The 22,775-nt window shown below is 45.4% G+C and overlaps 7 non-coding genes and 2 pseudogenes across 7 annotated transcripts; all 9 read left to right on the top strand.

Moving 5' to 3' along the window:
• Positions 1-4,432: 4,432 nt before the first annotated feature.
• LOC131738816 (U2 spliceosomal RNA) lies at positions 4,433-4,587 on the top strand (annotated as a pseudogene).
• Positions 4,588-5,155: 568 nt separating this feature from the next.
• On the top strand, positions 5,156-5,346 carry LOC131738249 (U2 spliceosomal RNA). Its single transcript, XR_009329813.1, has one exon. It is a non-coding gene; the product is annotated as a U2 spliceosomal RNA (small nuclear RNA).
• A 4,228-nt stretch (positions 5,347-9,574) lies between these two features.
• On the top strand, positions 9,575-9,757 carry LOC131738360 (U2 spliceosomal RNA). Its single transcript, XR_009329921.1, has one exon. It is a non-coding gene; the product is annotated as a U2 spliceosomal RNA (small nuclear RNA).
• A 582-nt stretch (positions 9,758-10,339) lies between these two features.
• On the top strand, positions 10,340-10,530 carry LOC131738237 (U2 spliceosomal RNA). Its single transcript, XR_009329801.1, has one exon. It is a non-coding gene; the product is annotated as a U2 spliceosomal RNA (small nuclear RNA).
• A 598-nt stretch (positions 10,531-11,128) lies between these two features.
• LOC131738232 (U2 spliceosomal RNA) lies at positions 11,129-11,319 on the top strand. Its single transcript, XR_009329796.1, has one exon. It is a non-coding gene; the product is annotated as a U2 spliceosomal RNA (small nuclear RNA).
• Positions 11,320-16,979: 5,660 nt separating this feature from the next.
• Positions 16,980-17,174, top strand: LOC131738484 (U2 spliceosomal RNA). The gene has a single exon (XR_009329988.1). It is a non-coding gene; the product is annotated as a U2 spliceosomal RNA (small nuclear RNA).
• A 3,769-nt stretch (positions 17,175-20,943) lies between these two features.
• On the top strand, positions 20,944-21,098 carry LOC131738742 (U2 spliceosomal RNA; annotated as a pseudogene).
• Positions 21,099-21,696: 598 nt separating this feature from the next.
• Positions 21,697-21,887, top strand: LOC131738284 (U2 spliceosomal RNA). Its single transcript, XR_009329848.1, has one exon. It is a non-coding gene; the product is annotated as a U2 spliceosomal RNA (small nuclear RNA).
• Positions 21,888-22,470: 583 nt separating this feature from the next.
• Positions 22,471-22,661, top strand: LOC131738245 (U2 spliceosomal RNA). Its single transcript, XR_009329809.1, has one exon. It is a non-coding gene; the product is annotated as a U2 spliceosomal RNA (small nuclear RNA).
• The last annotated feature ends 114 nt before the right edge of the window (positions 22,662-22,775 follow it).

Raw genomic sequence — 22,775 nt, 5'->3', positions numbered from 1 at the left:
ACTGGAGGACATGGGAATACCCCTGGACGCGGTAAGCCAGAAGTCTGCTAACAGCTCCAATTCAACAGACGGTAACAGCCAAAGAATGCTGTCTGTCATAACCCCCCCCCCAGGACAAAGCTGACCCACACGTTCCGAGGGGCCCTGAGCAAGTTCCACCAGACTTACCTTGTGGGGAGTTGAATAGCCCCAACAACTCCACGTACTGTGCATATAAAGACGGTGCCTTCTTGGACGAGGCAGCAGTGAGTACCTTCTCAGGGGTGATGGGAGTTGCAAATAAGCCCAAGCCCCCTCGAAGCAAGCGTAGAGCTAAGAGTAGGAAGAGTGTCCCGACCTCCCAATCATAGTCGCTATGGGGTGGACGCAGCGACTCCTTTTCTTGTTAGCTACCCTGATGGCCCTGATATGTGTGTCTGTTAATGTCAGGAGCATCAGGGAGACACAAAAAAGATTTGATGTACTAAACTATCTAGCTAACTTGAAAGCAGATCTCATCTTTCTGCAGGAGTGTGGTATTTCGTCGAGCCCTGATTATAGGAACCTGAAGGAGAGTTGGACCCTGGGGGACTCCTTCTGGTCGGGCTCCAACATAGCCAGAGCCGACGGAGTAGGTATCCTGTTTAAAAACCCATTTATTACCTCCCGCAGCAGCAGGGAGGTAGAACCTGGTAGAATTCTGAGCGTGGATGTGACATACAACAACACTCCCCTCAGACTGGTCAATGTCTACGCACCCACTAACCAAAACGAAAGAGTTCAATTTTTTCCACAGCTGCGTCCACTCCTGCTGGGGAACGTACCCGTCATCGTGTCAGGTGACTTCAATTGTGCTCTGAGGGACGTAGACCGGAGCAGGCCACGCAACGACCGCTCTAGTAGAGTTTTGTCCTCCGTAATATCTGATTTCTCCCTGTGTGATGCAGGTAAGGACCTGGTGCCTCCCTTTACCTGGGTGAGCTCATCTGGGACCTCCTTCTCCCGTATAGATCTCGTCCTGCATACCAGCTCCCTTACGAAGACGGCAGTAGACACCCAGGCCGTCTTCTTCTCTGACCATAGGCTCCTGCAGGTAACATTGCAGGTCCCTCAGACCTCCCAGATGGGGTCAGGGGTTTGGAAATTAAACACCTCCTTACTCGATGACCCCTCCATAGCTGCAGCCTATAAGAGCAGGCTTGTTGAGTGGACCACTTTGCGTGACCTATTCAACTCCCCTATAGAGTGGTGGGAGATGGTCAAAATCAGAACTAAGGGTTATTTCATAGCAGCAGGCAAGAGGAAAGCAAAAGAAAGGAGGGCCAAATATAAACACCTGAATGCTGCCCTCCAGCATCTGAGCCTGCTTCAGCTTCGGGGGTTCCCTGTAAGCGACGAGATAGCCCAGACCAAGCTAGATCTTTCAGTGCTTTGTAGGGAGGAACAACGAAAGGTCATGCACAATGCAAAAGTGCAAAAAATGGAGGAAGACGAAAAGTGTACTCGCTTCTTCTTCCAGAAAACGAGGGAGAAGCGGCACTTGATGTCCTCCATGCTCGACAGCAGGGGGAGGATAGTAGAGGATAGTGAGGGAGTGAAAAAAGTGGTAGAGAACTTCTATAGGGACCTATATAACATCAAAGCTACAGATGACACCCTGATAGAGTGGTTCCTGAGCCAGTTGGAGCCTGACTCAGTGCGGGACGACGAGGAGGAGGAGAAGGACCCAGAACTCACGCTGGAGGAGCTCACCCAGGCGGTTAAGACCATGAACACCGGTAAGACGCCAGGTCCAGATGGCATCCCGGGTGAGTATTACCATCTTTTTTGGGACATGCTAAAAGTCCATTTAGCGGAGGTCTACAGAGCGGTCTACAGGGAGAAGCGGTTGGGCCCTTCTATGCGGGAGAGTGTAATTACTCTCCTTCATAAGAAAGGGGAAGTTAAAGATCTACGGAATTGGCGCCCAATCAGCCTCCTTTGCGTGGATTACAAGATACTAGCCAAAGCTCTGATGCTCCGGCTACAAGTACACCTCCCTTTGGTCATTGGCCCCGACCAGGCTTGTGGCGTCCCAGGGAGGTCCATCACGGATATTTTAATGTTAACAAGGGACATTCTGGCTTATTCTAGAGAACGGAACCATCCCCTCTGCCTGTTCAACCTTGACCAGGAGAAGGCGTTCGATAGGGTAAGCCATGAATATATGTACAAAGTGATGGACCAGATGAAATTCGCTCCTGGACTTAGGGGGTGGGTTAAAACCATCTATACAAACATTAGTACCCGAGTCTTGGTGAACAGGCACCTGACTGGTAAAATATCTATCCAGTCAGGGGTCAGACAGGGTTGCCCACTATCCCCACTGCTATATGTCGTGTGCATTGAACCCCTCCTGCAGGCAATTAGTAGGGATACCAATATAACTGGTTTCCAGCTGCCTGGATCCAACGGGGTCCAGGTCAAAACAACAGCATATATGGACGATGTGTCACTCATTTGCACCAACACATCGTCGGTACCTCGGATTAGTAATATCCTTGGGAAGTACTGCACGGCGACCAGGGCAGTGATTAATAAGTCCAAGAGCGAAGTCTACGTGTCTAAAAATTGGCAGGTAGATAGGGAACTGTCGGACATGTACCCTGTCAAAAAGGACAAAATCAAGATTCTGGGCCTCATTTTCGAGAACAATAGCTCGGGGGCCCAGAGCTGGACGGCGGCCATTAACCAGGTCCGTAAAAAGATTGGCGGATGGAGCACAAGATCCTTAACAATGACGGGTAGAGTATTAATAACCAAGTCTATACTGTTCCCCATCCTCTCTTATGTAGGAAAAATCTTTCCCCCAGACAGGACCACCAAAAAAGTGGTGGACCGCATTATCCACCGCTTTATCTGGGGCAGCAAGATGGAGAGGGTAAAGCGAGCCACCCTGAGTAAAGCCGACAAGAAGGGAGGTAAGGGGGTCCCGGACGTTGTGCAGCTCACCCGAGTGCAGGGGCTCACGCAAACTATCAAGAACATCCAGGCCCTGGACAGGAAGGTATGTTACATGAATCGTTTCTATTTTGCCACCTGTCTCAGGGCCTTGGGCCTCTGCACTATTGATAACACCGTGCCGTACTCCTGGGACCCCCCATTGTATTATAGAACCTTAAGGGACACTATATATAAATTGGGCTTAGATAAAGCAAAATTGGCCTCCTGGGAATACAAGGCTGTAACTAAATATCTTGCCGCTTCCCAGGAAATTGAAAAAGTAGCTACTTTCTCCCTCACCCAAAGCCAAAAAATCTGGGAGAATGTGTCTCACAGCTGCCTCAGTAATGTCCAGAAGGATATAGCATGGAACACCGTCCACAGTGCATTCCCCACTCGAGCGTTCATGTTCAGGAGGGGACTAGCCCAAGTAGAAACATGCCCCTATGCAAAGTGCCGCAAGAGAGAAACACCAGCCCATATCTTCTGGGAGTGTGATGTGGCTGGCAGTGTCTGGCTCTCTGTCTCTGTCTTCCTAAACAGGTTTGCTGACACGGCCAAGATGACCGCTGAGACTGTGCTCTATGGGCCTGCGGGAGGAATCGATACCAGCACAGCTAAGTGCGTTTGGCGTGTCATCAATGTTGTCAAGCAGATCCTGTGGGAAGGCCGTAACGTCTGTGTCTATCACAAGCAGGAGCTAGACACTATCACCACGACCAGAAGGGCACAAACTCTTATCAAGGACTTTGTAATTCTGGACATCCGGACCCTCGGGAAGGACAAGGCCTGCGCGGAGTGGAGGATCGCCGGACTTCAGGACGTGAAGATGGAATAAAGGAAAAAACTGGAACCGCTAGCTCCTAGGAGCGGGACTACGGGGCACCGCTAAGCCTTTTATTTATTTTGTCATGCCAGCATTCCGCCCTTTTTAGCTGGCATGACCGTTTTTTCAACGGTGCCCTGGTTTTATGTAGTCTTTTTGTTTCAGTTTTATGGACTTTTATTTGATTTACGTTGAATGTTTTATTTGATTTTGTTTTGTTTTGTTTTATGTATCTTTAAGATTTTTAATGTAAACTATTAAAAGTTACATTTTAAGTGTTTTAAAATTTTAGAATTTTAACTCACTGTTCTATACACTGTCCCTTTTCCCCTGTCCCTGTTTTAGATCTAGTTTTATGTTCACTTTTGAACTTTTTTAGAGAGCACTCCCCGGCCCTCACAAACACTGGTTTTTTATAGATGGTTCTTTTTTTCCAGTCACTTTTAAAGCAGCACAGGTTTTTTTCATGTTGATTTTAATCTGTGTCTGTTTTAACCATGTACAAAGCACAATTGTCTTGGTGTTTTTAAATGTATTTTAAATGCTTTTAAAACAAAATGTATGTCTGTATGCATGAATGTCATCTTTAAAAGAAATGTAAAATGAATGAAAAAACGAATGGGTGTAAATGTAAAAAAATGTAAAATCTCAATAAAAGAGTATTAATATCTGATACGTCCCCTATCAGGGGACCATATATTAAATTGATTTTTGGAATCGGGAGATGGAACAGAGGCTTGCTCCGTCCACTCCACGCATCGGCTCGGTATTGCAGTACCTCCGGGAACGGTGCACACCTTTCTCTAACGTTGGTCAAAGTCAGATCTGGATCTCTCCTGTGAGCATTTTGTCTACCCCTGCTGGAGGGAGAGTGCCAGTGTTGATGCAAGTTTTCCCGCCGTTTTACTTCTTTTTTTTTTTTTTTCTCTCTTTCTTTCTTTCTCTCTTTCTTTCTTGCTGTCTTTCTTTCTTTTATTCACATGTGGTGATGATGTAAACAGCAGCAGGTTGTTTCCTGGGAGCATGCAGCTAACCAGACAAGTGTGGTGGAACATGTCCCTATGCCAGGACCTTCTTAGCAAGCCAGCCAGCCAGCGAGGCACAGTTGTAGTTACCCAAGGCACCTTGCACAGCATAGCAGCTTGGCATGACTATTTGTAAGACGCACTCCGCCAGTTTATGTTTTGTTTTTGGTGTTATGTGTGTGTTTTTGCTTTGTTTTGTTTTCTCCTGCTTAAATTGCACATTTCCCCTCTGGAAGCAGCAGCCCGTTTTTTGGGGGTCTGCTTGTGCTTGGAATTTTGCACCCACCTTTGAATCCCCCTGTGCCGTCCGGGCTGGGGGGCCCCGGGCAAGGGCCAAGTCGCCATCGCTTCTCGGCCTTTTGGCTAAGATCAAGTGTAGTATCTGTTCTTATCAGTTTAATATCTGATACGTCCCTTATCAGGGGACCATATATTAAATTGATTTTTGGAATCGGGAGATGGAACAGGGGCTTGCTCCGTCCACTCCACGCATCGGCCCGGTATTGCAGTACCTCCGGGAATGGTGCACACCTTTCTCTAACGTTGGTCAAAGTCAGATCTGGATCTCTCCTGTGAGCATTTTGTCTACCCCTGCTGGAGGGAGAGTGCCAGTGTTGATGCAAGTTTTCCCGCCGTTTTACTTCTTTTTTTTTTCTTTCTTTCTTTCTTTCTCTCTTTCTGGACGCAGCGACTCCTTTTCTTGTTAGCTACCCTGATGGCCCTGATATGTGTGTCTGTTAATGTCAGGAGCATCAGGGAGACACAAAAAAGATTTGATGTACTAAACTATCTAGCTAACTTGAAAGCAGATCTCATCTTTCTGCAGGAGTGTGGTATTTCGTCGAGCCCTGATTATAGGGACCTGAAGGAGAGTTGGACCCTGGGGGACTCCTTCTGGTCGGGCTCCAACATAGCCAGAGCCGACGGAGTAGGTATCCTGTTTAAAAACCCATTTATTACCTCCCGCAGCAGCAGGGAGGTAGAACCTGGTAGAATTCTGAGCGTGGATGTGACATACAACAACACTCCCCTCAGACTGGTCAATGTCTACGCACCCACTAACCAAAACGAAAGAGTTCAATTTTTTCCACAGCTGCGTCCACTCCTGCTGGGGAACGTACCCGTCATCGTGTCAGGTGACTTCAATTGTGCTCTGAGGGACGTAGACCGGAGCAGGCCACGCAACGACCGCTCTAGTAGAGTTTTGTCCTCCGTAATATCTGATTTCTCCCTGTGTGATGCAGGTAAGGACCTGGTGCCTCCCTTTACCTGGGTGAGCTCATCTGGGACCTCCTTCTCCCGTATAGATCTCGTCCTGCATACCAGCTCCCTTACGAAGACGGCAGTAGACACCCAGGCCGTCTTCTTCTCTGACCATAGGCTCCTGCAGGTAACATTGCAGGTCCCTCAGACCTCCCAGATGGGGTCAGGGGTCTGGAAATTAAACACCTCCTTACTCGATGACCCCTCCATAGCTGCAGCCTATAAGAGCAGGCTTGTTGAGTGGACCACTTTGCGTGACCTATTCAACTCCCCTATAGAGTGGTGGGAGATGGTCAAAATCAGAACTAAGGGTTATTTCATAGCAGCAGGCAAGAGGAAAGCCAAAGAAAGGAGGGCCAAATATAAATACCTGAATGCTGCCCTCCAGCGTCTGAGCCTGCTTCAGCTTCGGGGGTTCCCTGTAAGCGACGAGATAGCCCAGACCAAGCTAGATCTTTCAGTGCTTTGTAGGGAGGAACAACGAAAGGTCATGCACAATGCAAAAGTGCAAAAAATGGAGGAAGATGAAAAGTGTACTCGCTTCTTCTTCCAGAAAACGAGGGAGAAGCGGCACTTGATGTCCTCCATGCTCGACAGCAGGGGGAGGATAGTAGAGGATAGTGAGGGAGTGAAAAAAGTGGTAGAGAACTTCTATAGGGACCTGTATAACATCAAAGCTACAGATGACACCCTGATAGAGTGGTTCCTGAGCCAGTTGGAGCCTGACTCAGTGCGGGACGAGGAGGAGGAGGAGAAGGACCCAGAACTCACGCTGGAGGAGCTCACCCAGGCGGTTAAGACCATGAACACCGGTAAGACGCCAGGTCCAGATGGCATCCCGGGTGAGTATTACCATCTTTTTTGGGACACGCTAAAAGTCCATTTAGCGGAGGTCTACAGAGCGGTCTACAGGGAGAAGCGGTTGGGCCCTTCTATGCGGGAGAGTGTAATTACTCTCCTTCATAAGAAAGGGGAAGTTAAAGATCTACGGAATTGGCGCCCAATCAGCCTCCTTTGCGTGGATTACAAGATACTAGCCAAAGCTCTGATGCTCCGGCTACAAGTACACCTCCCTTTGGTCATTGGCCCCGACCAGGCTTGTGGCGTCCCAGGGAGGTCCATCACGGATATTTTAATGTTAACAAGGGACATTCTGGCTTATTCTAGAGAACGGAACCATCCCCTCTGCCTGTTCAACCTTGACCAGGAGAAGGCGTTCGATAGGGTAAGCCATGAATATATGTACAAAGTGATGGACCAGATGAAATTCGCTCCTGGACTTAGGGAGTGGGTTAAAACCATCTATACAAACATTAGTACCCGAGTCTTGGTGAACAGGCACCTGACTGGTAAAATATCTATCCAGTCAGGGGTCAGACAGGGTTGCCCACTATCCCCACTGCTATATGTCGTGTGCATTGAACCCCTCCTGCAGGCAATTCGTAGGGATACCAATATAACTGGTTTCCAGCTGCCTGGATCCAACGGGGTCCAGGTCAAAACAACAGCATATATGGACGATGTGTCACTCATTTGCACCAACACATCGTCGGTACCTCGGATTAGTAATATCCTTGAGAAGTACTGCACGGCGACCGGGGCAGTGATTAATAAGTCCAAGAGCGAAGTCTACGTGTCTAAAAATTGGCAGGTAGATAGGGAACTGTCGGACATGTACCCTGTCAAAAAGGACAAAATCAAGATTCTGGGCCTCATTTTCGAGAACAATAGCTCGGGGGCCCAGAGCTGGACGGCGGCCATTAACCAGGTCCGTAAAAAGATTGGCGGATGGAGCACAAGATCCTTAACAATGACGGGTAGAGTATTAATAACCAAGTCTATACTGTTCCCCATCCTCTCTTATGTAGGAAAAATCTTTCCCCCAGACAGGACCACCAAAAAAGTGGTGGACCGCATTATCCACCGCTTTATCTGGGGCAGCAAGATGGAGAGGGTAAAACGAGCCACCCTGAGTAAAGCCGACAAGAAGGGAGGTAAGGGGGTCCCGGACGTTGTGCAGCTCACCCGAGTGCAGGGGCTCACGCAAACTATCAAGAACATCCAGGCCCTGGACAGGAAGGTATGTTACATGAATCGTTTCTATTTTGCCACCTGTCTCAGGGCCTTGGGCCTCTGCACTATTGATAACACCGTGCCGTACTCCTGGGACCCCCCATTGTATTATAGAACCTTAAGGGACACTATATATAAATTGGGCTTAGATAAAGCAAAATTGGCCTCCTGGGAATTCAAGGCTGTAACTAAATATCTTGCCGGTTCCCAGGAAATTGAAAAAGTAGCTACTTTCTCCCTCACCCAAAGCCAAAAAATCTGGGAGAATGTGTCTCACAGCTGCCTCAGTAATGTCCAGAAGGATATAGCATGGAACACCGTCCACAGTGCACTCCCCACTCGAGCGTTCATGTTCAGGAGGGGACTAGCCCAAGTAGAAACATGCCCCTATGCAAAGTGCCGCAAGAGAGAAACACCAGCCCATATCTTCTGGGAGTGTGATGTGGCTGGCAGTGTCTGGCTCTCTGTCTCTGTCTTCCTAAACAGGTTTGCTGACACGGCCAAGATGACCGCTGAGACTGTGCTCTATGGGCCTGCGGGAGGAATCGCTACCAGCACAGCTAAGTGCGTTTGGCGTGTCATCAATGTTGTCAAGCAGATCCTGTGGGAAGGCCGTAACGTCTGTGTCTATCACAAGCAGGAGCTAGACACTATCACCACGACCAGAAGGGCACAAACTCTTATCAAGGACTTTGTAATTCTGGACATCCGGACCCTCGGGAAGGACAAGGCCTGCGCGGAGTGGAGGATCGCCGGACTTCAGGGCGTGAAGATGGAATAAAGGAAAAAACTGGAACCGCTAGCTCCTAGGAGCGGGACTACGGGGCACCGCTAAGCCTTTTATTTATTTTGTCATGCCAGCATTCCGCCCTTTTTAGCTGGCATGACCGTTTTTGAACGGTGCCCTGGTTTTATGTAGTCTTTTTGTTTCAGTTTTATGGACTTTTATTTGATTTACGTTGAATGTTTTATTTGATTTTGTTTTGTTTTGTTTTATGTATCTTTAAGATTTTTAATGTAAACTATTAAAAGTTACATTTTAAGTGTTTTAAAATTTTAGAATTTTAACGCACTGTTTTAAACACTGTCCCTTTTCCCCTGTCCCTGTTTTAGTAATATAGTTTTATGTTCACTTTTGAACCTTTTTAGAGAGCACTCCCCGGCCCTCACAAGCACTGGTTTTTTATAGATGGTTCTTTTTTTCCAGTCACTTTTAAAACAGCACAGGTTTTTTTCATGTTGATTTTAATCTGTGTCTGTTTTAACCATGTACAAAGCACAATTGTCTTGGTGTTTTTAAATGTATTTTAAATGCTTTTAAAACAAAATGTATGTCTGTATGCATGAATGTCATCTTTAAAAGAAATGTAAAATGAATGAAAAAACGAATGGGTGTAAATGTAAAAAAATGTAAAATCTCAATAAAAGAGTATTTTGGCTAAGATCAAGTGTAGTATCTGTTCTTATCAGTTTAATATCTGATACGTCCCCTATCAGGGGACCATATATTAAATTGATTTTTGGAATCGGGAGATGGAACAGGGGCTTGCTCCGTCCACTCCACGCATCGGCCCGGTATTGCAGTACCTCCGGGAACGGTGCACACCTTTCTCTAACGTTGGTCAAAGTCAGATCTGGATCTCTCCTGTGAGCATTTTGTCTACCCCTGCTGGAGGGAGAGTGCCAGTGTTGATGCAAGTTTTCCCGCCGTTTAACTTCTTTTTCTTTCTTTCTCTCTTTCTTTCTCTCTTTCTCTCTTTCTTTCTCTCTTTCTTTCTTGCTGTCTTTCTTTCTTTTATTCACATGTGGTGATGATGTAGACAGCAGCAGGTTGTTTCCTGGGAGCATGCAGCTAACCAGACAAGTGTGGTGGAACATGTCCCTATGCCAGGACCTTCTTAGCAAGCCAGCCAGCCAGCGAGGCACAGTTGTAGTTACCCAAGGCACCTTGCACAGCATAGCAGCTTGGCATGACTATTTGTAAGACGCACTCTGCCAGTTTATGTTTTGTTTTTGGTGTTATGTGTGTGTTTTTGCTTTGTTTTGTTTTCTCCTGCTTAAATTGCACATTTCCCCTCTGGAAGCAGCAGCCCGTTTTTTGGGGGTCTGCTTGTGCTTGGAATTTTGCACCCACCTTTGAATCCCCCTGTGCCGTCCGGGCTGGGGGGCCCCGGGCAAGGGCCAAGTCGCCATCGCTTCTCGGCCTTTTGGCTAAGATCAAGTGTAGTATCTGTTCTTATCAGTTTAATATCTGATACGTCCCCTATCAGGGGACCATATATTAAATTGATTTTTGGAATCGGGAAATGGAACAGGGGCTTGCTCCGTCCACTCCACGCATCGGCCCGGTATTGCAGTACCTCCGGGAACGGTGCACACCTTTCTCTAACGTTGGTCAAAGTCAGATCTGGATCTCTCCTGTGAGCATTTTGTCTACCCCTGCTGGAGGGAGAGTGCCAGTGTTGATGCAAGTTTTCCCGCCGTTTTACTTCTTTTTTTTTCTTTCTCTCTTTCTTTCTTTCTCTCTTTCTTTCTCTCTTTCTCTCTTTCTTTCTCTCTTTCTTTCTTGCTGTCTTTCTTTCTTTTATTCACATGTGGTGATGATGTAGACAGCAGCAGGTTGTTTCCTGGGAGCATGCAGCTAACCAGACAAGTGTGGTGGAACATGTCCCTATGCCAGGACCTTCTTAGCAAGCCAGCCAGCCAGCACGGCACAGTTGTAGTTACCCAAGGCACCTTGCACAGCATAGCAGCTTGGCATGACTATTTGTAAGACGCACTCCGCCAGTTTATGTTTTGTTTTTGGTGTTATGTGTGTGTTTTTGCTTTGTTTTGTTTTCTCCTGCTTAAATTGCACATTTCCCCTCTGGAAGCAGCAGCCCGTTTTTTGGGGGTCTGCTTGTGCTTGGAATTTTGCACCCACCTTTGAATCCCCCTGTGCCGTCCGGGCTGGGGGGCCCCGGGCAAGGGCCAAGTCGCCATCGCTTCTCGGCCTTTTGGCTAAGATCAAGTGTAGTATCTGTTCTTATCAGTTTAATATCTGATACGTCCCCTATCAGGGGACCATATATTAAATTGATTTTTGGAATCGGGAGATGGAACAGGGGCTTGCTCCGTCCACTCCACGCATCGGCCCGGTATTGCAGTACCTCCAGGAACGGTGCACACCTTTCTCTAACGTTGGTCAAAGTCAGATCTGGATCTCTCCTGTGAGCATTTTGTCTACCCCTGCTGGAGGGAGAGTGCCAGTGTTGATGCAAGTTTTCCCGCCGTTTTACTTCTTTTTTTTTTTTCTTTCTCTCTTTCTTTCTTTCTCTCTTTCTCTCTTTCTTTCTCTCTTTCTTTCTTGCTGTCTTTCTTTCTTTTATTCACATGTGGTGATGATGTAGACAGCAGCAGGTTGTTTCCTGGGAGCATGCAGCTAACCAGACAAGTGTGGTGGAACATGTCCCTATGCCAGGACCTTCTTAGCAAGCCAGCCAGCCAGCGAGGCACAGTTGTAGTTACCCAAGGCACCTTGCACAGCATAGCAGCTTGGCATGACTATTTGTAAGACGCACTCCGCCAGTTTATGTTTTGTTTTTGGTGTTATGTGTGTGTTTTTGCTTTGTTTTGTTTTCTCCTGCTTAAATTGCACATTTCCCCTCTGGAAGCAGCAGCCCGTTTTTTGGGGGTCTGCTTGTGCTTGGAATTTTGCACCCACCTTTGAATCCCCCTGTGCCGTCCGGGCTGGGGGGCCCCGGGCAAGGGCCAAGTCGCCATCGCTTCTCGGCCTCTTGGCTCCGATCATAGTATGTGGCCTGCCCGCAGCTTTTGAGGATCAAGAAAGAGAAGGTGATGGCGTTCCGGAATTCTGCATCGGCCCCTGGGGCGCGACTATTGAACACCCTGCGTTTCGTTGGAAAAGAAGTAGATGGAGAGAGGATCAGAATGGATAGAAGGACCTTTGCAAACAAGGTAATTTTTGATTTTTTGGGATTAACAGCAAAGGAAATATATTGTTATCAGGATTTCCAAGGAAGAAGTACTTTTGATGTAACTTTTACTGGGGAATACATTTGCAGCAAAGCTTGGGATAAATGTAAAGAAAGCAATTTTTCTGATCCTATTCAGGATTTTTGGATTGAACCTTTTTTTGCAAGAGAAACACGAATCCTGACTGTGCACATGTATAATCCTTACTGCAAAGAGCATGATATTGTTTCCTTCTTAAAGCAATACTGTGAGGTATTAGGAATTGGAATTAAAAGCAAAGATGAGGATGAGCTATGGAATGGGAAGAGACAGTATGTGGTGAGGCTAAAACCAAGTCCAACAGGGGGCATAATGCACCCTCCAGCTACTTTCTTTATTGGAGCAAATAAAGGGTATTTGTATTATGCAGGACAACCTTTGACATGCAGAAAATGTGGGCAGACAGGACACATGGCAGAGAGGTGTGAAAATAATTTTTGTCGGAATTGTATGACAGCAGGACATTTGGCAAAGGACTGTAATGTTCCAAAAGCATGTAACCTGTGTGGGTCTAGAGAGCACATGTTTAAGGAGTGTCCACAAAGACAAAAAAAATATTCAGACGCACTTAGGGACATTGAAGAGGTGATAGCAGAGATACTCACAGAAAAAGTGTCTGTTGCTGGTGTGGGAGCTGTCGCTGGTGCTGGTGCTGGTGGTGGCGTTGATACTGGTGTTGTCACTGGTGTTGTCGCTGATGCTAGTGCTGGTGCTGGTGATGGTGTTGATGCTGCCGTTGGTGTTGGTGCTGGTGCATCTTTGCGCCCTATTCAGGAGGCTCTGCCAGCTACTTCGGAAGCTGAACCCCAGGAGACTGTTGCTGGAGGAAGAAGTATTGGGACACCGGCTGTTGTTGAAGCTGTGGTAGCTGAACAAGAGGACACAGAGGAGATGGACTCATCCCCAGAGGGAACAGTCATCCCAGACACTGTTGAGGAGAGAAAAAAGGGAGAGTGGAAAACAGCTAAGAGGAAGAAATCAAAGAAAAGAAGATCAGAGGAAGAAGGAGGAGATACAGGAGTTAAAATGACAGTGATTGAGATCTCAAATCAATTTGGATGTCTGCAAGGAGGAGAAGAGGAGAGTGAGGTAATATCGGAAAGTGAATCTGAGCTGGCCTCGGTCCCTGTTCTCCCTCCTGAAGAGAAGGACAGTGTGAAGGAAATGACTGAGCAAACAACAGAACAGATGGAGAGTAGCAAAGAAGAGGAGGAAAGCCAAATAGAATCAGACGCAACGTCAGACACTGATTCGCAAGGATCAGGGTTCTTTTTGGAGAAAAAAGAGGTAGACAGAGTGACGAAAATAATGGGGATGTGATAAGGGAATGTTTTAAATCATGACATCAAAATGGAGATGAAAATAATAACGATAAATGTGAGAGGTTTACGAAATGCAGTGAAAAGAGCAGCTGTGTTTTTATCGCTGATGTCTATGAACTTTAACATTTGCTTCTTACAGGAATGCCATTTGAGTGACACGGAGGATATAAAGACTTTTACAAAGGAATGGAAAGGTGGATACTCCTTTTGGGGGGTAGGGAATGTTTTTTCCAATGGAGTGGGAATACTCATGAAAGGGGATGGATGGGAAATTGAAAATGTATTATCTGTTGTACCTGGGAGGGTGTTATATGTGGATGTCAAGTTGGGTAATATGGAATTGAGAGTTATAAATGTTTATGCACCTTCAAATAGAACTGAAAGGTTGGGGGTGTTTAAAGAAACTCAAAATTTGCTGTGCACAAATAAGGTGGTGGTAATGGGGGGAGACTTTAACTCTTCATTGGATAATTTGGGTAAAAAGGAAGGAGGAGAGGTAGATTTTGCTACAAATTATTTAAAGAAGTTGGTGTCTGATTTTTCTTTAATGGATGTGTATAGAAAATGTAATAAAAAAGAGGGTGGATATACTTGGGGAAATTCCCGAGGGCTAAAAAGTAGAATTGATTACATATTTCTATCCAGTAACATTAATGTGAAATATTGTAAGGTGGCTCCCTTCTGGAGCTCGGATCATAATATGATTGAAACATCTTTTGGGACATCAGCTACTATTATTGGTCCTGGATACTGGAAATTAAATATTAGTGTTTTAAAGATAAATGAATTCAGAGAGAAACTAATAGAGTTTTATAAAAGTTGGCAAAATATGAAGTTTTATTTTAAAACAGAAACAGAATGGTGGGAGGAGGTTAAAAGGAAACTGTGCATGTTCTGTCAGAAGTATTGTAAAAACTTGAAAAAGAAAGAAAGACGGGATCTGAAAATACTGCAAAATCAATTACAGAAGGTGGAGTCTAAAATAAATGAGGGGAGTGGAGTGGATTGGGAGGAGTATCAAACTTTAAAAAATAAAATAAAAAGGTATACAGAAGGCAAAGCTAGAGAATTTGCTTTCTTAGCAAAAGTAGAGGAGAAGGAGGGGGATGAAAAATGCTCCAGGTATTTTTTTCAATCAATAAAACAAAAGCAAAGAAGGGTGTTAATTAAGGGGTTTAAAGATGGTGGGGGTGCACTTAAAGAAGGGGCAGACATGATGGAGTGGGCAAGAGAGTATTATAAGAAGCTCTTTTCTGAAAGAGGTGTATGTGTAAAAGAAAGAAAGATGGTACTAGATAACTTAGATGCAAAAATAAGTAATGAGGAAAGGGAGGGTTTGGAGGGGGAAATAACAGAGGAGGAGGTTAAAGTAGCTTTGTTTTCTTTAGCAGATAATAAGACCCCGGGAGGAGATGGTTTTCCTAAGGAATTTTATGTGGCCTTTTGGGAAGTGATAAAAAAAGACCTAGTTAACATTTATAAAGAAATATATAAGGAAGGAATGTTGAGTGAGTCTATGAGGAAGGGGGTGATAAGTTTAATTTTTAAGAAAGGAGATAAGGAGGAAATAAAGAATTGGAGACCAATTACTCTCTTAACAGTAGATTACAAAATTTTATCAAAGATACTAACAAATAGACTAAGTAAAGTGATGTCAAAAATAATTGATGGGGATCAGACCTGTGGTGTAAAGGGTAGATCAAGCTCTATGAATCTGCAACTTATGAGAGATGTAATTTATTGGGTGACGGATAGGGGCCTTCAACTAGGGATACTGAGCTTGGATCAGGAGAAGGCCTTTGACCGGGTAAACCATGAGTTTTGTTTTGAAATCTTAAAGAGGTTTAATGTAGGGGAAAGGTTCATAAAGTGGGTAAAGACTCTATATAAGAATGTATATAGTGTCATTAATGTAAATGGACATTTGAGTGAGCCAGTTATGCAAAGGGGAGGAGTAAGACAGGGATGTCCATTATCGCCATTACTGTATGTGATATTTATTGAACCTTTGGCAGAATTGGTGAGGAGTGATAAAATAATAAAAGGTATACATATTCCAGGAGGTAAAGGACAGTTACTAAAAATATCACAGTATGCAGATGACACCACTCTCTTCTTGACAACAGAAAGGGGGATAGAAAGAGCTGTGGAATTAACAGAAATATATGGGAAAGCATCAGGATCAAAGGTCAATGTGGATAAGTCTTCTATTATGTTGTGGGGGAATTGGGATCATAATAAGATACTAACATATGGATTTGAAGTATGTAAAGATGGGCTTAAAATATTGGGGGTGAAATTTTACATAGAAAATGGGGAGAAAAAGAACTGGATAGAAAAATTGGCAAAAATTAGAACAAAAATGGATATTTGGAAATCAAGAAAACTAACTGTAAGTGGGAAAGTGTTGGTAATTAAGAGTGATATATTACCTGCTTTAAACTATTTAGCAGGGGTATACCCTGTACCAATAAGGATTAAATTGCAGATCACTCGGGTTATTTTCGGTTTTATATGGGGAGGGAAGTACGAGTGGATGCAAAGGGAACAGATGTATAAACCTGTGGATAAAGGAGGAAGGGGAGTACCTTGTATACCCCTGAAGCTAGATTGTATATTGTTGCAAAATATGTGTAGAATGGTGGCTGGGGAAATACATCATAAAGCTGCTTTCTTTGTGAAGATGTGGTTTGCCTTTGCAGTAAGAAATGTGTGGCCAGTCTTAAATGATACTCCAAAAGTTGAAAAGGGGCCCTGGGTATATGAGCATATGAAAATGTTTTTAAAGGCACATCCTGAATGTGGGAGAAAGGAAACCCTGTTAAACCATAAAGAGATATATAATGTAGTAAAAAAGAAATTGACGGATAAAAATAAAGAAACACAGGTAAAACATGATTGGGGGAGATTGCAACCAAAGCATATGGGGAATGATGTAAATGACATTGCCTGGTTGTGTGCGCATGACAGACTCCCAGTGAGGGAACGATTACACAGACATGGATGTGCTAGATCAGCAGCTTGTCCTAGGGACTGTGGAGGGGTGGAAACAGCAAGGCACGTGTTCTGGGAATGTGTCTTTGCTATAAATTTTTGGAACTTGGCATCTCAGTTTTTGAAAACTATAACTGATGTAGATATAATGTCTGCTGATTGTATTATGTTTGGGAAGGATTGGTATAAATGGAAAAAAAGAAAACTACTGTTTGTAGAGGTATTCGTAAATGTAGGGAAATGGGTCTTATGGGAGAAAAGAAATGAATCTGTGGGAAAGTATAAATTGCAAACAGAAAAACAAGCGTTTTTTTTCTTTAAAGCTAAAGTACAAGAAATGATATTAATTGATAAACAAGTTTTGGGTTGGGAAAGATGCTCAAATAAGTGGGGTGAGTTGATGAAAATATTATAAAGGTAATGAAGAGTACACGTTTAGATGTAAATTGCAAGTGGGTTAATGTAATGGATATGGTTTCTTTCTGTATTGTTGCTTTGTAAATAATTTTCAATAAAAAAAAAAAAAAAAAAAAAAAAAAAAAATCTGTTCTTATCAGTTTAATATCTGATACGTCCCCTATCAGGGGACCATATATTAAATTGATTTTTGGAATCGGGAGATGGAACAGGGGCTTGCTCCGTCCACTCCACGCATCGGCCCGGTATTGCAGTACCTCCGGGAATGGTGCACACCTTTCTCTAACGTTGGTCAAAGTCAGATCTGGATCTCTCCTGTGAGCATTTTGTCTACCCCTGCTGGAGGGAGAGTGCCAGTGTTGATGCAAGTTTTCCCGCCGTTTTACTTCTTTTTTTTTTCTTTCTCTCTTTCTTTCTTTCTCTCTTTCTTTCTCTCTTTCTCTCTTTCTTTCTCTCTTTCTTGCTGTCTTTCTTTCTTTTATTCACATGTGGTGATGATGTAGACAGCAGCAGGTTGTTTCCTGGGAGCATGCAGCTAACCAGACAAGTGTGGTGGAACATGTCCCTATGCCAGGACCTTCTTAGCAAGCCAGCCAGCCAGCGAGACACAGTTGTAGTTACCCAAGGCACCTTGCACAGCATAGCAGCTTGGCATGACTATTTGTAAGACGCACTCCGCCAGTTTATGTTTTGTTTTTGGTGTTATGTGTGTGTTTTTGCTTTGTTTTGTTTTCTCCTGCTTAAATTGCACATTTCCCCTCTGGAAGCAGCAGCCCGTTTTTTGGGGGTCTGCTTGTGCTTGGAATTTTGCACCCACCTTTGAATCCCCCTGTGCCGTCCGGGCTGGGGGGCCCCGGGCAAGGGCCAAGTCGCCATCGCTTCTCGGCCTTTTGCAGCAAAAGAAAGCAAAAGAAAGGAGGGCCAAATATAAATACCTGAATGCTGCCCTCCAGCGTCTGAGCCTGCTTCAGCTTCGGGGGTTCCCTGTAAGCGACGAGATAGCCCAGACCAAGCTAGATCTTTCAGTGCTTTGTAGGGAGGAACAACGAAAGGTCATGCACAATGCAAAAGTGCAAAAAATGGAGGAAGACGAAAAGTGTACTCGCTTCTTCTTCCAGAAAACGAGGGAGAAGCGGCACTTGATGTCCTCCATGCTCGACAGCAGGGGGAGGATAGTAGAGGATAGTGAGGGAGTGAAAAAAGTGGTAGAGAACTTCTATAGGGACCTGTATAACATCAAAGCTACAGATGACACCCTGATAGAGTGGTTCCTGAGCCAGTTGGAGCCTGACTCAGTGCAGGACGACGAGGAGGAGGAGAAGGACCCAGAACTCACGCTGGAGGAGCTCACCCAGGCGGTTAAGACCATGAACACCGGTAAGACGCCAGGTCCAGATGGCATCCCGGGTGAGTATTACCATCTTTTTTGGGACACGCTAAAAGTCCATTTAGCGGAGGTCTACAGAGCGGTCTACAGGGAGAAGCGGTTGGGCCCTTCTATGCGGGAGAGTGTAATTACTCTCCTTCATAAGAAAGGGGAAGTTAAAGATCTACGGAATTGGCGCCCAATCAGCCTCCTTTGCGTGGATTACAAGATACTAGCCAAAGCTCTGATGCTCCGGCTACAAGTACACCTCCCTTTGGTCATTGGCTCCGACCAGGCTTGTGGCGTCCCAGGGAGGTCCATCACGGATATTTTAATGTTAACAAGGGACATTCTGGCTTATTCTAGAGAACGGAACCATCCCCTCTGCCTGTTCAACCTTGACCAGGAGAAGGCGTTTGATAGGGTAAGCCATGAATATATGTACAAAGTGATGGACCAGATGAAATTCGCTCCTGGACTTAGGGGGTGGGTTAAAACCATCTATACAAACATTAGTACCCGAGTCTTGGTGAACAGGCACCTGACTGGTAAAATATCTATCCAGTCAGGGGTCAGACAGGGTTGCCCACTATCCCCACTGCTATATGTCGTGTGCATTGAACCCCTCCTGCAGGCAATTCGTAGGGATACCAATATAACTGGTTTCCAGCTGCCTGGATCCAACGGGGTCCAGGTCAAAACAACAGCATATATGGACGATGTGTCACTCATTTGCACCAACACATCGTCGGTACCTCGGATTAGTAATATCCTTGGGAAGTACTGCACGGCGACCGGGGCAGTGATTAATAAGTCCAAGAGCGAAGTCTACGTGTCTAAAAATTGGCAGGTAGATAGGGAACTGTCGGACATGTACCCTGTCAAAAAGGACAAAATCAAGATTCTGGGCCTCATTTTCGAGAACAATAGCTCGGGGGCCCAGAGCTGGACGGCGGCCATTAACCAGGTCCGTAAAAAGATTGGCGGATGGAGCACAAGATCCTTAACAATGACGGGTAGAGTATTAATAACCAAGTCTATACTGTTCCCCATCCTCTCTTATGTAGGAAAAATCTTTCCCCCAGACAGGACCACCAAAAAAGTGGTGGACCGCATTATCCACCGCTTTATCTGGGGCAGCAAGATGGAGAGGGTAAAACGAGCCACCCTGAGTAAAGCCGACAAGAAGGGAGGTAAGGGGGTCCCGGACGTTGTGCAGCTCACCCGAGTGCAGGGGCTCACGCAAACTATCAAGAAAATCCAGGCCCTGGACAGGAAGGTATGTTATATGAATCGTTTCTATTTTGCCACCTGTCTCAGGGCCTTGGGCCTCTGCACTATTGATAACACCGTGCCGTACTCCTGGGAACCCCCATTGTATTATAGAACCTTAAGGGACACTATATATAAATTGGGCTTAGATAAAGCAAAATTGGCCTCCTGGGAATACAAGGCTGTAACTAAATATCTTGCCGGTTCCCAGGAAATTGAAAAAGTAGCTACTTTCTCCCTCACCCAAAGCCAAAAAATCTGGGAGAATGTGTCTCACAGCTGCCTCAGTAATGTCCAGAAGGATATAGCATGGAACACCGTCCACAGTGCACTCCCCACTCGAGCGTTCATGTTCAGGAGGGGACTAGCCCAAGTAGAAACATGCCCCTATGCAAAGTGCCGCAAGAGAGAAACACCAGCCCATATCTTCTGGGAGTGTGATGTGGCTGGCAGTGTCTGGCTCTCTGTCTCTGTCTTCCTAAACAGGTTTGCTGACACGGCCAAGATGACCGCTGAGACTGTGCTCTATGGGCCTGCGGGAGGAATCACTACCAGCACAGCTAAGTGCGTTTGGCGTGTCATCAATGTTGTCAAGCAGATCCTGTGGGAAGGCCGTAACGTCTGTGTCTATCACAAGCAGGAGCTAGACACTATCACCACGACCAGAAGGGCACAAACTCTTATCAAGGACTTTGTAATTCTGGACATCCGGACCCTCGGGAAGGACAAGGCCTGCGCGGAGTGGAGGATCGCCGGACTTCAGGACGTGAAGATGGAATAAAGGAAAAAACTGGAACCGCTAGCTCCTAGGAGCGGGACTACGGGGCACCGCTAAGCCTTTTATTTATTTTGTCATGCCAGCATTCCGCCCTTTTTAGCTGGCATGACCGTTTTTCAACGGTGCCCTGGTTTTATGTAGTCTTTTGTTTCAGTTTTATGGACTTTTATTTGATTTACGTTGAATGTTTTATTTGATTTTGTTTTGTTTTGTTTTATGTATCTTTAAGATTTTTAATGTAAACTATTAAAAGTTACATTTTAAGTGTTTTAAAATTTTAGAATTTTAACTCACTGTTTTATACACTGTCCCTTTTCCCCTGTCCCTGTTTTAGATCTAGTTTTATGTTCACTTTTGAACCTTTTAGAGAGCACTCCCCGGCCCTCACAAGCACTGGTTTTTTATAGATGGTTCTTTTTTTCCAGTCACTTTTAAAACAGCACAGGTTTCTTTCATGTTGATTTTAATCTGTGTCTGTTTTAACCATGTACAAAGCACAATTGTCTTGGTGTTTTTAAATGTGTTTTAAATGCTTTTAAAACAAAATGTATGTCTGTATGCATGAATGTCATCTTTAAAAGAAATGTAAAATGAATGAAAAAACGAATGGGTGTAAATGTAAAAAATGTAAAATCTCAATAAAAGAGTATTAATATCTGATACGTCCCCTATCAGGGGACCATATATTAAATTGATTTTTGGAATAGGGAGATGGAACAGGGGCTTGCTCCGTCCACTCCATGCATCGGCCCGGTATTGCAGTACCTCCGGGAACGGTGCACACCTTTCTCTAACGTTGGTCAAAGTCAGATCTGGATCTCTCCTGTGAGCATTTTGTCTACCCCTGCTGGAGGGAGAGTGCCAGTGTTGATGCAAGTTTTCCCGCCGTTTTACTTCTTTTTTTTTCTTTCTCTCTTTCTTTCTTTCTCTCTTTCTTTCTCTCTTTCTCTCTTTCTTTCTCTCTTTCTTTCTTGCTGTCTTTCTTTCTTTTATTCACATGTGGTGATGATGTAGACAGCAGCAGGTTGTTTCCTGGGAGCATGCAGCTAACCAGACAAGTTTGGTGGAACATGTCCCTATGCCAGGACCTTCTTAGCAAGCCAGCCAGCCAGCGAGGCACAGTTGTAGTTACCCAAGGCACCTTGCACAGCATAGCAGCTTGGCATGACTATTTGTAAGACGCACTCCGCCAGTTTATGTTTTGTTTTTGGTGTTATGTGTGTGTTTTTGCTTTGTTTTGTTTCCTCCTGCTTAAATTGCACATTTCCCCTCTGGAAGCAGCAGCCCGTTTTTTGGGGGTCTGCTTGTGCTTGGAATTTTGCACCCACCTTTGAATCCCCCTGTGCCGTCCGGGCTGGGGGGCCCCGGGCAAGGGCCAAGTCGCCATCGCTTCTCGGCCTTTTGGCTAAGATCAAGTGTAGTATCTGTTCTTATCAGTTTTATATCTGATACGTCCCCTATCAGGGGACCATATATTAAATTGATTTTTGGAATCGGGAGATGGAACAGGGGCTTGCTCCGTCCACTCCACGCATCGGCCCGGTATTGCAGTACCTCCGGGAATGGTGCACACCTTTCTCTAACGTTGGTCAAAGTCAGATCTGGATCTCTCCTGTGAGCATTTTGTCTACCCCTGCTGGAGGGAGAGTGCCAGTGTTGATGCAAGTTTGCCCGCCGTTTTACTTCTTTTTTTTTTCTTTCTCTCTTTCTTTCTCTCTTTCTTTCTCTCTTTCTCTCTTTCTTTCTTGCTGTCTTTCTTTCTTTTATTCACATGTGGTGATGATGTAGACAGCAGCAGGTTGTTTCCTGGGAGCATGCAGCTAACCAGACAAGTGTGGTGGAACATGTCCCTATGCCAGGACCTTCTTAGCAAGCCAGCCAGCCAGCGAGGCACAGTTGTAGTTACCCAAGGCACCTTGCACAGCATAGCAGCTTGGCATGACTATTTGTAAGACGCACTCCGCCAGTTTATGTTTTGTTTTTGGTGTTATGTGTGTGTTTTTGCTTTGTTTTGTTTTCTCCTGCTTAAATTGCACATTTCCCCTCTGGAAGCAGCAGCCCGTTTTTTTGGGGTCTGCTTGTGCTTGAAATTTTGCACCCACCTTTGAATCCCCCTGTGCCGTCCGGGCTGGGGGGCCCCGGGCAAGGGCCAAGTCGCCATCGCTTCTCGGCCTTTTGGCTAAGATCAAGTGTAGTACCTGTTCTTATCAGTTTAATATCTGATACGTCCCCTATCAGGGGACCATATATTAAATTGATTTTTGGAATCGGGAGATGGAACAGGGGCTTGCTCCGTCCACTCCAAGCATCGGCCCGGTATTGCAGTACCTCCGGGAACGGTGCACACCTTTCTCTAACGTTGGTCAAAGTCAGATCTGGATCTCTCCTGTGAGCATTTTGTCTACCCCTGCTGGAGGGAGAGTGCCAGTGTTGATGCAAGTTTTCCCGCCGTTTTACTTCTTTC

This window comes from Acipenser ruthenus, chromosome 10 (genome assembly GCF_902713425.1).
Source record: "Acipenser ruthenus chromosome 10, fAciRut3.2 maternal haplotype, whole genome shotgun sequence".
Taxonomy (NCBI): Eukaryota; Metazoa; Chordata; class Actinopteri; order Acipenseriformes; family Acipenseridae; genus Acipenser; species Acipenser ruthenus.
This window is presented reverse-complemented; position numbering and strand designations above follow the sequence as displayed.